A 6,000-nucleotide genomic window follows, 5' to 3' on the forward strand; every position below is an offset into this window, starting at 1 on the left:
CAAATATCTGTGCTCAGTGTGCTGCAAGTGCAAATATCTACGTTCTCTGCCTGAAAAACGCGCCATATCTGACTGTGCTCAGTGTGCTGCAAATATCTGTGCTCAGTGTGCTAATTGCTTTATTGTGGGGACTGGGGACCAGCAGTATTATATAGTAGGAGGAAAGTGCAGAGTTTTGCTGACCAGTGAGCAGTGACCACCAGTATTATACGTTCTCTGCTTGAAAAACGCTCCATATCTGTGCTGCATTGTAGTATATAGTAGGAGGACAGTGCAGAATTTTGCTGACCACCAGTATAACTATATATATAGCAGTACGGTACAGTAGTCCACTGCTCTACCTACCTCTGTGTCGTCAAGTATACTATCCATCCAGGGGCGGATCCAGAACAAAATGACAGGGGGGGCACCACAATAGGGGAAGGAAGGGGGGGTTCGGCACATGTGCTCATAGGCGTGCGCAGCTAATTTTATTAGGGGGTGCACCCCCGGAGGGGCATGTCTAGCACTGCGTTTTGAAGGCGTGTCTAGCACCACCCATAGACATGTCTAGAACTATTTTACATTCTCTCAGTAAAATCACATGGCTTAATCTAATTTCTCCGTAATAATAAAGTAGATATACTGCAATACACCCGAGAGAAAAAATAATGAAATATAATGGTGCGACCACCAGGCAGTACTGACGGTCTACTACGGCATAACCCTGAGTGCTAGCTGCCGCTGTACCCTATTCACTGCTTACACTTCCACAATCCATCCCTGACCCAGTGGCGGAACTAGAGAGTGATGGGCCTAGGTGCATATGCATTCCCCTCCCCAGCCCCACCCACCACTTGCACCCCCCCAGCACTACACCCTAATTTTGAGTGGGCCACTCTGAAAAGTACGGGAGATTTATTGAGCCAAATGGGAGGCGATCACAAGACCGCCTGTCGGAAAACCGGCGCCACAGGCTTTTCTCCCTCTGTGAGTGTGCATGACACCCATAGAGGGAGAATAGATCCTTCGGTGAGCGTAGCGAGCCTGCAAGGGGCTTTCTAGCGCTCACCCCGCTGCAGGCATACTGGTGGTCAGTATCCTGCTCCGGTAAGAGGTATGTATTCTGGAACGAACATTTCCATTCTAAGATAACATAAGTAGGTTTATAATGTACACATGTGCCATCAGAGCCGCATGTGCCTCTTTCTATGCCAACAGACCCCTCCTCTGCAGGACACCAGCATTTGTCACAAATGTTCCCATGCTCACCAGCTACTAGCCAGTAGTACCCCTTATTCACATTATGAGTCAAAATTCACATTATGCCACACATTATGAGTCAAAATTCACATTATGCCACGCAGTATGAGCCGAAATTCACATTACACCACACAGTATGAGCCGAAATTCACATTACGCCACACAGTATGAGCCGAAATTCACATTACGCCACACGGCATGAGACGAATTTCACATTACGCCACATGGTATGAGACGAATTTCACATTACGCCACACAGTATGAGCCGAAATTCACACTACCCCACATGGTATGAGACAAATTTCACATTATGCCACACAGTATGAGCCGAAATTCACATTACGCCACACAGTATGAGCCGAAACTCACATTACGCCACACAGTATGAGCCGAAATTCACATTACGCCACACAGTATGAGCCGAAATTCACATTACGCCAAACAGTATGAGCCGAAATTCACATTACGCCACACGGTATGAGACGAATTTCACATTACGCCACACGGTATGAGACGAATTTCACATTACGCCACACGGTATGAGACGAATTTCACATTACGCCACACTGTATGAGACGAATTTCACATTACGCCACACAGTATGAGCTGAAATTCACATTACCCCACATGGTATGAGACGAATGTCACATTATGCCACACAGTATGAGCCGAAATTCACTTTTTGACATACAGTATGAACTGAAATTAACGTTATGCCACACAGTATTATCCAAAACTCACGTTATGTCACACAGTATGAGCTGGAATTCACATTATGGCAAACTGTATGCCCCCAGCAGTGCCAGATACACAATACCCCCATAGTGCTCACCGTTATTATAAAAGTATAACACATTATTAATAATAAATATTTTGAGGGATATAAATAATCCATAGTAATAAAAAAAAATCTAAATGTAACATATTAAACAGAGCTGTCTCAGTGACACACTGACAGAGAGCGTGTGTCTTAAGGCCCATACACACTGGGCGATTGTGAGCTGAGAGCAGCTCACTTTTGGTGTGTTGAGCTGCTTTCAGCTCAAAACCGCCCAGTGTGTATGCCCCGGCGATGAGCGCTGATGCGCGCCTACCAGCAGATGAACAGTGCGGTGGACGGCTTTCCATAGCTTCCTGTTATGGAAAGCCGTTCACCCCCACTGACACCGCTGGGCGATTTTCAGCCCAGCGATGTCAGCGATCATCCTGTGCATACACGCTGGGCAGAAACGTCCAGTGTGTATGCACCTTTATACTCTCTGCTGAGTGCTGAACTGTCTCAGGCTCGCTCAGCTGTGTCCTCCACTTCAGCGGCGGCTCCGATTCCTCCTGAGAGGAACGCTACCTGGGCTGGGCCAGTGAAGTTGGCGTGGCTGGCGGCAGCAGTTACAGGACAGTGAGGACACAGCGCAGAGGCAAACACACACACATATTTATATATATATATATATCACATAGTACACATAAACACACACAGCATACACACACACACACACACACACACACACAGTAAACTCACATAATAGTGTACATACACATAAATGATATACTTACATACATAAACACACATAGCAGTAGTACACGACATGCATACATACAGTCAGTACACACGTACACTAGTAAACAGATACACAGCTGACACCATAGTATACATACTGTAGTGTACACGCACATCTCTTTCACAAAAAACACAGCCACCTTAATTGCATATAGACACTGCCAGCCCCTGCCGAGTCAGCGAGAGCCCGCCCGGCCAGCATCTTTAATCAAAGACACCCGCGTACCGATCTCCCCCCACTGGACCCGCAACTACCGCCGTCCACCCCCATGAGAAGGAAGGAGCTGCTCTCACTTACCCCCTTGCGTGTGCGTTGCCGCAGTAGGAGACTGAAGAGCGGGGGCGGGAGGCGGCGCTTGACATCAGTCACCCGCTGGGCTGCCATTCGTGACACCAGCATGTGCCTCTATTTACTATATTGTCCGTGGCGGCGGCGGGCGCAGCGGCAGTTTTCAGTGACAGACTCACGATTAACACAGGCGTGGAGTGCGGGGGGGTGCCAGACATTAGGGGGTGCCTGTGCGCACCAGGCACCCCCCGTGCGCACGCCTATGCATGTGCTCCTGTGAAAGGGGTGTCGCTTTGTAGCAAGGGGTTGGCCTCTCAGAGAATGCCATACCCATGAGTCACGCTGGGAGCATGGAGTACTCATATACGCAGCCACATATGCGCAGATACAGACACGCATACAAAACACAGTCACGTATGCACGGACTGTCACATACAGTATACACACACAGTCACATATACACAGACAACCAGATACAGTAAACACACAGTCACATATAGTCGCATATACACACAGCCACATATGCGCAGTCACTTATACACAGACAGCCACATACAGTATACACACACACACACAGTCACATACAGTTTACGTGTACACAGACAGCTGCATATGCACAGTCACATACTGTATACAGACAGCCAGATACAGTATACACAAAGTCACATATACACATACAGTACACACACACACACACATACGTCACATATACAGACGGGTGGTCTTCAGTTTGCTGAATGTCGGGATCCCGGCGCACAGTATACCGGCGCCGGAATCCCGACACCCGGCATACCGGCACATATTCTCCCTCGTGGGGGTCCACGACCCCCCTGGAGGGAGAATAAAATAGCGTGGCGAGCGCAGCGAGCACGCAAGGGGCTCCTTTGCGCTTGCCACGGTGTCGGTATGCCGGCGGTCGGGCTCCCGGCGCCGGTATGCTGGTCGCCGGGAGCCCGACCGCCGGCATACCATACTACACCCATACAGACAGCCATATACAGTATACAGTCACATAAGCACAACCAGCCACATATACACACACAGCACATATATACAAACAACCACATATGCAGCACCCACACACATATACACACAAACACAGCCACAGAATGTTAAAACATTAATACACTATGCCCCCTTCCCATTCTATTTTGGGCCACATAGTTACGGACTCTTCTATGCACCCTGCTGCATATGTGGTTGTTTGTAGAGGGTGACTGAGGAGGCTGGGGTCACAGGGAGATAGTGGGTGCCATGTGCCCACAGTGCCACATATGACCTCACAGTGCAGGATACAGATATGCCCCCACAGTGCCATGTGCCCACAGTGCCAGATATGCCCCCACAGTGCCAGATACAGATATGCCCCCACAGTGCCATGTGCCCACAGTGCCAGATATGCCCCCACAGTGCCAGATACAGATATGCCCTCCCAGTGCCATGTGCCCACAGTGCCAGATATGCCCCCATAGTGCCACATATGACCCCACAGTGCCACATATGACCCCACAGTGCCGTATACATATATGCCCCTACAGTGCCATGTGCCCACAGTGCCAGATATGCCCACACAGTGCCAGTCTGCCAGATATGCCCCCACAGCGCCACATATGACCCCACAGTGCCACATAGACATATGCCCCCACAGTGCTGCTTACCGTTTTGTGTGTGGAGAGCGCAGCGCAGCGCGCGCTTCTCCTGCCTGCCGCTCTGCCCCTCAGTCTGGTCTCCGGCGGTGACGGCAGCGTGTACATCTCAAATCAGGTGCTGGTTCGCGAGCTCTGATTGGCTAATGAACCGGCACCTGATTTGAGTTATACACTCCGTCGTCACTGCCGGAGACCAAACTGAGTGGCAGAGCGGCAGTACTGTAGGCAGGAGGGGCGCGCCGTGATAGAGCGTGCCGTCCGTGGTCCAGGCTGCAGGCTAAAATTAAAGATAAGAAAAAATCTTCTAAATGACAGGGGGGGCACGTGCCTGGGTGCCCCCCCCCAGGATCCGCCACTGTATCCATCAATACCTGTGGTGCATTTCAGTTTTGCACAGTTTGCTGACCACCAGTATATACTATATAGCAGTACGGTACAGTAGGCCACTGCTCTACCTACCTCTGTGTCGTCAAGTATACTATCCATCCATACCTGTGGTGCATTTCAGTTTTGCACAGTTTGCTGACCACCAGTATATACTATATAGCAGTACGGTACAGTAGGCCACTGCTCTACCTACCTCTGTGTCGTCAAGTATACTATCCAACCATACCTGTGGTGCATTTCAGTTTTGCACAGTTTGCTGACCACCAGTATATAATATATAGCAGAGTAGGCCACTGCTCTACCTACCTCAGTGTTGTCAAGTATACTATCCATCCATACCTGTGGTGCATTTTAGTTGTGCGCAGTATTATATAGTAGGAGGACAGTGCAGAATTTTGCTGACCACCAGTATATACTATATAGCAGTACGGTACAGTAGGCCACTGCTCTACCTACCTCTGTGTCGTCAAGTATACTATCCATCCATACCTGTGGTGCATTTCAGTTGTACGCAGTATATATAGTAGTAGGCCATTGCTATTGATATATTACTGGCATATAATTCCACACAGAAAAAAATTAAGAGAACAAAAATGTGGAGGGTAAAATAGGGAAAGATCAAGATCCACTTCCACCTCGTGCTGAAGCTGCTGCCACTAGTCATGGCCGAGACGATGAAATGCCATCAACGTCGTCTGCCAAGGCCGATGCCCAATGTCATAGTAGAGAGCATGTAAAATCCAAAAAAATAAAGCTCAGTAAAATGTAAATCTAAATCAAAATCGTCTGAGGAGAAGCGTAAACTTGCCAATGTGCCATTTACGACACGGAGTGGCAAGGAACGGCTGAGGGCCTGTCCTATGTTCAAGGCTAGT

The 6,000-nt window shown here is 49.0% G+C and overlaps 2 protein-coding genes across 7 annotated transcripts in view; one reads left to right on the top strand and one right to left on the bottom strand.

Moving 5' to 3' along the window:
- LOC134944745 (uncharacterized protein DDB_G0284459-like) overlaps nucleotides 1–3,452 on the bottom strand; it is a 164,770-nt gene extending 161,318 nt beyond the window's left edge. For 3 of the 6 annotated variants that reach the window (XR_010181936.1, XR_010181935.1, XR_010181934.1), the window contains exon 1: nucleotides 3,099–3,452. The gene's annotated coding sequence lies outside the window, so the exon portion shown is untranslated. The remainder of the gene's footprint in view (nucleotides 1–3,098) is intronic. The other 3 variants (XR_010181931.1, XR_010181932.1, XR_010181933.1) reach the window with 1 other exon arrangement.
- The window catches only part of LOC134944743 (bile salt export pump-like), a 177,023-nt gene that overhangs the window by 164,353 nt on the left and 6,670 nt on the right, over nucleotides 1–6,000 (top strand). The gene's annotated exons all lie outside the window — the stretch shown is intronic.

The sequence above is a fragment of the Pseudophryne corroboree genome, chromosome 7, assembly GCF_028390025.1.
Source record: "Pseudophryne corroboree isolate aPseCor3 chromosome 7, aPseCor3.hap2, whole genome shotgun sequence".
In the NCBI taxonomy this organism is placed as follows: domain Eukaryota; kingdom Metazoa; phylum Chordata; class Amphibia; order Anura; family Myobatrachidae; genus Pseudophryne; species Pseudophryne corroboree.